Here is a 12,194-nt window from a genome sequence, read left to right on the forward strand (position 1 = left end):
AGGGACAAAAAAACACCTCCCTGCACATAGAAGACACCTAGCCAATGTTTATTGATGATGAGTATTAAGGAAAGATACAGAACAAAACGACGGAATAGCCCCAATGTGGAGCTCCGGGCAGAAGCAAACAGCAGGGCGTCTACCCCAAGGTTCACTTTGGTCTCTGCCCACGTTTGTACTTTTCACACCGATCGGTGTACTGAAGCCACCTGGTCCCCGCAGTAGGTTAGTCCTCCACCTTTGGTGCTCCGTCCAAATGAGGGGCTGGGAGGACCCAATTTCTTACTTTCTACTTCTCTAGTCCTACCTCCTTTGAGACTCAGATCTACTAAAATAATACGAAGGTTCCGATTGGGTTTTTATTTAAAGACAAAAACAGTAAAGGAATATTTCATGGATTGAAATGCTCTGCATTTTCAATCACGATGAAAGATAATCTCATTTGTATTTAAAAAATAAAAAAATAAAAAAACATGCAAAGCAAACACTATTGAGACAGCATTTCCCGAGTTGATAAAAGGTATTTGTTAGTAATCTAGGTTACTACAAGGAGGGGGCGTGCTGAAGCTGCCTCATTTTGGGTCATAAGAGGGAACAATTAAATGTTCAGAACTGATATAATCGCAGGAGTTCCCTAACGCAAAATAATTCATGTCAGCTTCTGACGTGTTAATTTGTTTATTTTCCAATTGACTGCTATTCCACAAGCCATAATTAAATCTCTTTAAAGTATTAGGTATTTAAATAGTAACTTCCAGATGCATATGTATATACATATGTGTGTGTGTGTGTGTGTGTCTGTGTATATATATATATGTTTGTTTGTTTTAACTATATATGTAATTATAGATTCTTTTCTATTATAGATGTAATTATATGTAAATATATTATAGATTCTTAAGAATGTTAGCAGAGGCTACTGAGGAGAGAACTGAGTCTCCTTCTTAGTAAACATGCATCAATAGGGCAAAGCACCCGAGGAACACAGGCTGCGTGTCGCCCTACTCTGTGCACTGCTCTCCTGGAGACCCCAGAGCCAGCACACCCTGGTTCAGCCGTCCACCACTGCAGACCGTCAGCCAGGAGCAGAGACAGGCGTTCTGTTGGCTGTTTGTGTGTCCAGTGAAATAGTTCCATCTCTGGAACTCTGTTGCTATTTTCGAAATAACCGTCCATGTAAACTATACCACACTGAAAAGGTCACACTGGCAGAGGTGACAACTGCTTTTTAGAGCATGTTTGATGGATATAAAACCTCATTATCACGGCCAGGTTTGTAAAAAGAATGATTGTAGCAGGAGTTTCGATCCGAGCTGCCAAGGGAATGGATGGCCCTCTTTGGTTTCCTTAAAAACCTGCCATGGTGACAGTGCTGAACCTCACAGCCATTCCTGCAGGGTCCCTCTGGAGCCCAGCCAAGCCCTGACAGAGGCTTCCCCTCCAGAACACGGGCTGGGAGACATCCACGTACATCCCGGGATGAGCTTCCTGCAGCTCATAGCAGCCAAGCTCACAAAAATAACGTTCTGATACAACGAACAGTTCTAAAAAACACCAGCCATTTTCATGGTGTAAGAAAAGAGTGGAAGGTAATGTGAACATGGAGAAAGAAGATGGATGGCTAGACCATTTAACGTCACGAACATGTGTGAGATGGTCTGCAAATATTATCTCCAAAAAGTTGTCTTTGGAGATTAATCATTTTCCTGCTAAATCTTGCCGCTACATTGCTCTAGAGTAAGAGCAGCGCCCGGGGACTCTTTGGAAGGAAGTATGTTTCATCTGCGGATCCCACAAGAACCATCCAGTGCTTTCTTTTCTATTTAGAAGAAAAGTATGGCTTTAATCGGTGTGCCCACTGCCCGCTGAGTTTGCTGCTCTATTATCTGCCTGTCTCAACAAATGGTGACCTGGGCGTGTGTCGTGTTTCTTCCTTAACCTGAGCTCTACCCTGAGAAACGTGGAGATACCTGTCAAGGAAGAAAAGCTACAGACTCAGATGCCATGTTTCTCACACACGCACTCAAATATACAAATGTATGCAAAGGGCGACAAACTACATAAACCTTTAATGACCAACTGTCATAAATGCCGAATATCTAACAGTCTATGCGAAGGTTTGCAGAATGAGTCACCGCTGGTACTTGGTTCCAAGTTGTAGACCCACCTCCTATCTCTTCGATGGGCCCCCTCTATGGGAACCCCAAGACATGGAGTCTTTTTCCCCTGGGGACAAGCTCTGTGCAAAACACTTTCAGTAAGGTTTTCCTCTTTCTACACAAGTATCTTCCCCAGATTATACTTTATAAAAATTTCCGAGCATCCTGGGTCATTGCAAAGTCTAACACGCGCGTGTTGGTAGGATTTCATTTCAGCATTTCATCCCTTGACTTGGGGCTTTTTCAAAACGCCACCAACGCTGGTGAGCTTAGGAGGAGACCCACACACTTGGGGTTCACCACCAGCACCCCTTCCAGGATGAGCAGTTGTGTATGTGGGGAGAGCCGGGGACATGGGTGGCCCCGCTTCCTGGGCCTGCTCCGGCCGCAGACCCTGAGCCTGGGAGAGGGTGCTGCCAGTTACCGTCCATTGGCACAGAGCCCAGGGCCACGCTCAGGTGTTCGGGCTTCTAAATATGAGGTCCAACATATTCCCCTCCTTTCCACCCTTTTTCTGGAAGTAGAAATCAGTGGTTCTTATCCCCAGAGGACATTTAATGACGACGTTGGTTGTCCCACTCAGATGAGTCATTGCCACTGGCATCTAGGGGGGAGAGGCTGGGGACACTGGTAATAATACCCTACAAGGCCCACGGCAGACCCTCCAAAACAAAGGGTTATCAGACTTCAAGAGTCAGGGTGAGAAACCGTGGATTAGTTCAACGTCTTGACTTCTGACAAGCCTCCCAGAGAAAACACTTCCCTCCCCTGTTGATCTTCCTCCCTTTCCGCGTCAATGTTACAGACCAATCTCGGAAGTGAAATCAAGTAACAGCAAAACGTATGAGCTGTGGCTTTCTGAAACAACCCTCTCGATGTTTCACGGCTGGTGCAAGCGGGACAGGCGGGCCTATTGATTCAACTGGAAAGCGACCCTTCTTCCTGGAGAGTCAATGGCTCCTTTTCTGCAGCTCGCGGCCCCCATGCTGTCGGACAGGCCTTGCTCCCTGAAGCTTATCGGTCGGTGGGGCCACTGAGTTTTTAATGAAGCCGCATACAATGCTGAATATGAGAAGCCTACTATACACTCTTCGGGCGGGGCCTTCTTCTCAGAGGAAGGCCCTATAACCTTTCCCGTTTGCTTTTGGTTTGGTCTCATTTCATTCTGCAGAACACCTCACCTTCGGTACCAGTGAAATGAGGTGCTGCCTCGTGGGAATCCATCAGAGTGGTCCATGCAGAGTGTCTGCTTGCCCGACGCTCACTTTGGTCCTTCAGCGTTTGGTATGGGCCTGGTGCAAGGTCAGGAGTCACGGCCCCCCCACAAACGCATGGCCCTGTAAACAACCCTGGGGGTCGTTCAGTGTTTCCTTAATTTTCATCATCATGGGTGGGAGCTCACAGGCAACAAAACACAGACCCTGGAGTTGGATGGATCAGGGCTCAAACCTATTTTGTTCGACACCTGAATGACCTTGGCATGTAAACTTCTGGGGCCCTGGTCAGTTACGGCGAACGGGAGGTAGTATAACGTGCTTCCTACAGGACTGCTGCGGCCATCGCTTTAAATAGCCAATGAAAAGGGTTGTAGGAGAGGGCCAGGCACCTGAGAACCACTCGGCAAATCGAGTTCTCTACTCTCCTCCCTCCTGGGGAGAGTGTCCTCAGTTATCCAGGTGGATCCTGACTACAGTGACATGTGTCCTTCTAAGAAGGGGGAGGCAGAGGAAGATGTGACAGATTAGACAGGAAAGGGCCCCGTGGTCACAGGAGCAGATGGCAGTGATGTGGCCACGCGCCTGGAACCACCAGCAGCTGGAAGAGGCACACGGTGCCCCCTTCACCCTAGTCCAACTGGTTTGGGACTTTGGACATCCAGGATTGTGAGAGGACACATTTCTGTGCTAAGTCACTGATTGTGCAGTAACTTGTCACAGCAGCCACAGGAAACTGATGTGCCATTGGGCAGAGAGACAAAAGACGGCTAAGAGGGAAAGGGACATCAGCTGAGAAAGAAGAATGAAAGGGAGATGGAGAAAGCCTCAAGGGCACCCCAGCTCAGACAACACCCCAGCTGAAACACGGGTGGTTCTTCTGTACTTTGGCGCCTGGTGTCCCCGTAATTCAGGCGGGCCCTGCCTGTTCTCACACCCCAGCGTCAACGCTGAATAATGAGCTCTGATTCCTTCCCACACCTGCATCCATTAGCAGTTCAGTGAGGCGCTGCCTCAGTACATCTGTGACATGCTAGTAGGGCTGACTTTATCACTGAAGGAACCTCCTTATCCAGCTTGGACCAGATTAAAATGTATGACGACACCAAGCCACCACAGAGCAAGCATGCAAGTATCAGTCACTTAATGAATGCCTAGACCTGCTCAGATAGCAGGGCTGAGAGAAGGCTCAGAAGACAGGCACACTGAGCCTGGGACAGTGTCTTCCCTCAGCTCCTGCAGACTGGTCGGGGGTGGGTCCAGGCAGCGAGCAGGACCAAGCCACAGGCTCTAGGCCACTCTCCATTCCATGCACAGGTCCTGTCTCTGGGCAGGAGATGCAAAGGGAGAGGAAGAAAGAGACAGAGAAGGGATAGAACCAGACGTAGAGGGAAAGAGAAGGAGACTGAGAGGCTATGTGCCTAAACAAGGAAAGTCCAAAGCAGAGAAGCAGAAAGACAGACAGGAGGATATCAAGAAGAAAGACAGAACATTAAGCATAAAACACAGAGAAAGCTAGGAGAGAGAGAGAGAAATAAAGAGAGAGAGAGAATAGGTAGGTAGGTAGGTAGATAGATAATATGAGAAACCAGACTGATTAAAAAGGACAGACAGGAAGTCTGAGAGGCAGAGAGCTAAGGACACAGAGAGAAACAAAAGCCAACAGAACAGCTAGGTGGCAAGACAGCGAGATACCGAAAGAGAGGGAGAGTCAGAGAAATATGGAAGGACAGGCAAATTGACCGCTGACTCGGGGTGACATGCTGTCAGCGTCTGCAGGACCCAGGGTCCCTGGGGGCCGCTCGCCCACCCACACCTGTGACTAAGTGGGTTGTTGTGAGGTTGTTTGGGGTCAGCTCAGCCCCGGCTTCGGGCTCATCCCGAAGGGCCCCATTGAAGCCGCAGCCCCAGTGCTTAGCCAGTATCTGGCACACAGTAGGTACTCAACAGGCACATGTTAGGAAGGAAGGAGGAGAGGAAGGCCTAAGAAAAGAGAGGAGCAGGAAGGAGGAGGGTTTTCCCAAGCCCCTGTGAGGGAGGCCACTTGCCCATCCCGTTCTGAGAAGAAGCTGAGGCTCAGAGGGCTCCAGGGATTGTCACACAGCTGGTGAGTGTCACACACACTCCAGTCTTTGGGCCGATGAGATGCACGCACTTCCTTTAACCATTCGTGTTTTATCAAATTTCTCTTTCCAGACACCTTTGCTTCCTGTAACACCCAGCAGTGTGGTGGGGTGGCTCAGAGCCCAGGGTTTGGGGACAGTGTGCCTGCTGTAAAAGCTCCCTGCACTTGGGAGAGTGAATTGCCTCAGGTTTCTTATCTGTAAAATGGATACAATAAGAGGTTCTGTGACTCATACTGTGAATGACGAAGCACACAGTCGCTGCTCCATGAAGCATAACTATCCTTCGTTACTCGCAGCTCATCATTCATCCGGGCAAACTCCTACCCCCCCGTCAGAGCTCCCTTCCAGTGTTGCCTTGACTTTCAAGCCTTCCTGGAAAAATGGTCCCCTCTTGGGAGCATTGGCTCTTTCTTCAAATACGTAACCATACCACGTGCAAAATGCCTCCTCTCCGCCTATAGGGGCACCACCCATATCTCTATCTCAGCTTTACAGTAAAAATCTCGAAGGTAAGGGATGGGTCGAGTTTGATTTTATTATATATGCCTGGAGTCAAGTGGAGTGCCTGAGGCAGAGCGGGCACTGGAGTGAACTGATCACTCTAACAGGAAGAGAACTCGAGGAGGGTGAGGTGTGTGGAGTCGATGGAAAACAGAAGAGGGGTGAAGGTCCCCCTCCCTTCTTAACCCGGGACCCCTCCCCCACGTCCCACCAGGAAGCACTCAGCTCAGGAGAGTTTGTCTAAGACAGTAAAAAATACGTATCCATGCGTAAAGAAAGGTTTTGTATCATATGAGCAAATCTGATCGAACACTGTGCTTTTGCTCCACAAAGCTTTCGGAATGGCTGTGTTCCTGCAAAGGCTTAGAGAACGAGCACTGAGCCCAGCTCCAGGGAAACTGCCTCCTGTGCTGTTACTGGTCCACTCCATGTTGAACCCACCCACCGGGAGCGGGGCTCTCAGAAGGGTCTGGTGGCGCCATCCTCCTGTGCGTCATTGAGACAAGGCACAGAGGGCGACACTTCTCTGTGTAGTAGTGATTCCGATTCACCACCCTTTCTTTCAGACGAAAGAGCAGGGGGCTGTGTCTGTTCCGCCAGCCTCCTATGTAAATGAGATGGTTTGCTAAATTGATAACCCAGAGCAGTTCTGACAGGCTGCCCTGGCGCTTCTCTGTCGTTCCTCAGGGCACACCTGCGTAGGATCCGCCGCCCGCTGCGGCAACGCCACCTCTGTGGTCTAGTGTGACAGCCAAGCTGACTCCTTCCTTTCTTTGCCCAAGTCTCAGAGCACACAGTAGGCTCATTGCACAAGGCCATGAAGCCAAACAGAATCTCATCCGTCCCTGGCATTTATCTTGCTGGAAAAACATAAAAAACGTGGAGTTTTCTCCTTTGATAGGGCTTCGTAGAGAGAAAATCTCCTTCATCTTCTAAAATGCCTCAGTAATGTGGGGGGAAATGTTTGGTTTCCCATTTTTTTTCAAAGAACTCTTAAATTGCAAAGCAACCGTTTTCTGGGCCTCCTTGGCAAGGGGAAGCATCAGTGTCAGCGTATTATCACAAAGGTCACTGTCAAGATCTCGTTTTTGCTTCCAAAGCGTCTCCCCCAGAAAATGACCCTTGTTCGTGTTCGTGAGAGAAGAGGAACGTAAGCTTTTCTTCCTCCTCTCCAGTGCTGCCAGCTTTATACTGGTCTCTAAAACGTGCCACTGGGCGGGGGGCGGCGTAGGGTCTAAAGAGAGTGCAGGTCTGAGCCAGGGGTTTCAGGTCACCCTGCCAAAGCCACGCAAGGGCCAGTGATCTCCAAGTGTTGGTGCAGGGTGGGGGTTGGGGGGAGGAAACAGGCAGGAAGCCAGACGCTCAGCCAGTTCTGTCAGTTTATCCCCCCAGACGTACACACCTCCAACCTCCATTTGGAAGACGGGCCCTGGGGTCATGGCTTTGGACATTTGATTCCAGCTGATGCTATGATGAGACAGAAAAAAAAATCCATGCTTCCACTTACGAGGTCAGTTTAAGGAGTGGCTCCTTTTATCAGGACAGCGGGAGCGGGAGAGGTCCCCAACCCAGGAATTTGCACTGCGTGAGCTGCAACGACTCACTGATGTCCAGGGTTAATCGAATTTCCTCACGCCTGTGTCATGGTGGGATTTAGAAATGACTTTCGACGCTGACGCTGAAAATGCTGAACCGCACAGGGTTACATAAACCCACAGAGCAGAAGAGGGAGGTGGCTTCTTTTCTCTGGAGGAGGGATGCTGGCTCCACCTGGAAAGCACGGAGCTGGCAGATGGCGGAAGCTCAGAGAAGCTGTGTGAATTCCCCAAGGACCCCCAGCGGGAAGGTGGAAGAACTCGGATTCACTGACGAATGCCAAGTTTCTTTCGATGGCTGCTCACTAATCGAGCCAGCACATATTTCAGTCTTCTGTGCAAGTTGGCAAGAGACCTAGAAAATGATACTCTTAATCTACTCAGTCTTTGAAAGAAGAAAATGGTCCTTCTAACAACGGATCCTTGTAAAAAAACTACACACGCCCGTCTGTGCTCCAGGAATTGTATGAAATCAGTGGTCACCATCTAAACTGTGGGAAATGAGCAGGTTTTCCTGTTTGATGGGTATGATGCAGGCACCACTGCCTCCCCCTCTGCAGACGCGGACCCAGATAACGGCTTGCCACCTCTGCCACTCGCTTCAGGTCACAGAGGGCTACCCTTCACCACAGTCTCCGCCTGGTCGACTCAGGCCCAGTGTAAAAACATGCGCCATGTTCTGTGTCTGAATGTCAGTTTGGCCGCAGGGTGGCTTTTTGGTTTTATCTATCAACTTCACAGATTCTAGACACGTTTTCCCACTCTCCATGCCCCTGTCACCCCCCATGAAGGGAGGACAGAGCCGTGCTGACTCCTGAGGTACAGATGGCAGCGCAGAGCAAAAGGGGAGATCAAAGCCGACCCCCCAGGCTGACTCTGTGCTCCAGCCAGCCTGAACTCCAGCCCTTTTCTAACCTTCGTGGAATGGAAACGCCACCGTGACCTTTGCAATATCCAGAGAAATGCCAGATTCTAGGACGGTAGCGGATTGAAAATAAAGGAGTAAAGAGAAGGAAACAGCAAACCTACTGACGTCTAAGTTAACCCACAACCTGAGAGTATGCTGTTGTCCAAATGTAGGCACAACCCAGACCTCACAGAGGCAGGAGCCAGCGCCTCTGTGGGCACGGGGAGCAGCAAGGAAAGAGAGAGCATTCTGCAGGGTCTCAAGTCTCGGGCACGGGGGAGGGAGACGAACAAGGTGATGGGCATGGCGCTGTTTTCGTTTTGTTCTTCCATGATGGGGTAGCAGCAGCTCATAATTCTGTGGGACTCAGGGACACAGCTTATTCTAGACTGGAATTCCCAACCAGGGATGCTTGTGTCACCCAGGGCGCACTGGCAATGTCTGCAGATAATTTGGTTGTCACAACTCGGGGGGAGGGTAGAGGCCAGGGACACGGCTAAATGCCCACAACTCACAGCACAGCCCTTCTCAGCAGAGTGGTCCAGCACAAACGTCAGCATGCTGAGGCTGACAAACCCCACGGCCAAGATTGCAGCTGGGAATTGTACTGAAGTCTGTGAAATGCAGCAAGGAAGAGACAGCATCCGCATGCAGTCACCGGATTTCAGAGGAACTGTCCTGTAGGGGCCACCCCCTTTCTTCCCGTGAGCGCAGTGGGAAACCCCTGCTGTTCTTGCTACCAGCTGCATTCAGTCTTCTGCAGTCGATGGTGGAGGTCACGGGGCAGAGATATCATCATCTACTGTTGTTATCATCCATTTCCCTCGCTTCCATCTGAAGAGAAAACTGCATAGATTATTTCATCAGATGGTGTTTTAAATGAGTTCGGGTGTTCGTATATAATGTAATGTGACAAAAACTATTATGGAGAGGAAACTGGGAGGAAAAAAAAACGACAGGTTATGTCTTCTCTGAGAATGGAGGAAACTGGGGGAGAGACCCCAAAAGGAATAGTGCGCCCTCCTAGGGTACAAGGTACAGAGCCTAGTGTCACTGACTTGGGGCTGCCAACTCCCGAGCCCCCTGGGGACAGGCTGGGCTTCCAGGGACCTGAGAGCTGATATTCCCTTTCACGGAGTCCTACATCCGTTTTAAATTTTCACACATAACGAGTGGGCTTTGGAGGTTTTAAACTGGCCCGCGTTTTTATTTAAAACCACTTAGTTCATAAATAATGATAATTCAGTGCAATAAACTCCTCCCTCCATCTTGCTGAACTCAACTGATGGTGATTTCATCTCTCCAGAATCTCGGGCAAAAGAAAGAAAGGAAAGAGAGGAGAGGAGAACGGAGGGAAGGGGTGGGGAGGGGAGGGGACGGGTGGGGAGGGGAGGGGAGGGGTGGGGAGGGGAGGGGAGGGGAGGGGAAGGAGGGGGGAGGAGAAGAGAGGAGAAAGGACACAACGTCTAAGCCTTGTTATGTGGCCAGCGTGGTAATGAGCTTGCCGGGGCTGCCCACTGGTGTCCCTGTGCTGGGGTAACTCTGAGCTGTGGGTACGTGTGTTAGGTGGGGGCTGCCCACTCTGTGGTGACCGCAAACGGCGGCATTTGCAGAGGGTGTTGCTCGTTCTCGTTTATGCAGAAACGTCATGGGTCCAGCAGCTGAGCTTTTCCGCTCTCCACAGTATGCTATGTTCGGTGTACTCACGAATTAACTCTGTGGACAGCGCATCCTGGGGACGAAGTGCAATCTGCAGAATGAATGAATGAATTGCATGGGTGAATGAACCAATGGTCTGACCCTTTCGTGTGAACTATGGAGAAACAGGCCTAGAGAATGAAACTGATTGGCCAAAGGCCATGCCTCATTCTCAAGGGAGCAGGCTTCACCTCGCCTATCCATTCCGACATTTCCCTAGTGTTGTCATCCACTCAGGCTGCTATAACAGAATACCCCTGACTAGGCGGTGTAAACAACAGAAACGTATTCCTCATAGTTCTGGAGGCTGGAGGTCCAAGGTTGAGGTGCTGGCAGACTGAGTGCCTGGCCCTCTGACGGCTGCCTTCTAGCTGTGCTCCCACCAGGATGAGGGAGGGGGCCCTGGTGTCTCCTCTCCAAGGGCACACTTCTCTCAGATTAGGGCCCCACCCTCTGACTTCATCTACCCTTCACTGTCTCCTTCACATATATCGCATTGGAGGTCAGGACTCCAACCTATGAATTTCGGCAGCGGTTGGTGTCTCCTTTCATGTCATCTGCTTGCAGCTCCGGGTTGTTTCACCCACCGTGGCTCAGAAAAACCATCGCTCCACTCCTGGGCTCTCACCGAGCACCTGCAGTTCTCCTCACGGGGTCACTAGGGTCCACACCAGGGTAAAGGTTGAGCAGAGTCCTCGGTCAACATACGAGGAAATCCATGCCACAAATTATTGTCATAGTCACTTCAAAGGGAAGAAGTGAAAAACCCAGATGCCCAGCTGATTGTGTGTGAATTTTCACCCCAGGCTCAGTCGCTAACCGATGGAAACTTCAGCTGAGGACATTTAAGATTCCCAAATCAATTTTGCCTCAAAAAAGAAATAAATTCAGGTCCTAGTAGAAAAACATACGGATTTTACTGAGAAAGATAGATCGGGTGAAGTAGTTCCTTATTTCGGCTAAATAAATGTTTAGAATTCTCTCTCAGAAACAAGAGGGTGGACAGAGTGACAAACAGAATACGCACCCGGAACGACAATAATTGCATTATTTCACGATGACCTCGATTCAATTTTCTCCTGGTGATTTTCTTTTCAATTAGATCATTTTTTGCATTTAAAACCTTTCCTAAGACACTCAGCTGCTCCTAAATGATAGTAAAATCTATATCATTCTAAAAAGTAGAGTAGGAATTCAGGTTTAATTCAAAACTCAGTGGGCAGTAAGGAGTGCAGACCATTAGGACGTGAATTATCTTTTGCGTGGGGTTGAAGAGAGACTGGTTCTGACAGAACAGGCAGTAAATCGGAAGGAGATACATGGCCTCTCCAGCGTGACTGTAAGTGGGCAGGCGTCCTCTCCTGAACTGTATTTAGCCCTCCGCGTAGGATACGGCCCCGTACACCAACTGAAAATTTGGGTGAAGAGGAAGATTACATTTTATTACGTTTCATACAAATCATTTCCAAGTCCTAAAATGGTGCCTGTTATTAGATTGACTTCTCAGATCCTTTCTAATGAATCGGGCTGTGTTTGTGAGAAAAGCAAGCTTTCAACAGCAATGGCTCCTGGGAGGCGGGTATTCCAACGGGCCTCCAGACCTCTATACTCAGCTATCAATTTTCGCAACTATTTTCAAACATTATTCCTTTCTTTTTTCTTTTACTTTTTAAAAAACAAAAGAGGCTCATGTTATCATATTTTATATGCCATTTTTATGACCACGCTCTCCAAATATGAATTCAAATGCATGATGGTTGAAGAAGAAGGTATAGAGATACGTGGCATCTTTACATTACCCATCTAAAAATCAGAGCTAAGTTAATTTTCAGGCATTTTATACTCAAGATCTATGAAAGCAGTATTGAATACAGTCTAATTAATGATGCAAATGACACCATAAGGCTTTGGAGACATTTCACTCCGACCATATGCTTGGCACACACTCAAAAATTTCTTTTCATTCACAAAGGAAGGTACGGGGAGAATTAAGA

This window comes from Rhinolophus ferrumequinum, chromosome 25 (genome assembly GCF_004115265.2).
Source record: "Rhinolophus ferrumequinum isolate MPI-CBG mRhiFer1 chromosome 25, mRhiFer1_v1.p, whole genome shotgun sequence".
NCBI lineage: Eukaryota > Metazoa > Chordata > Mammalia > Chiroptera > Rhinolophidae > Rhinolophus > Rhinolophus ferrumequinum.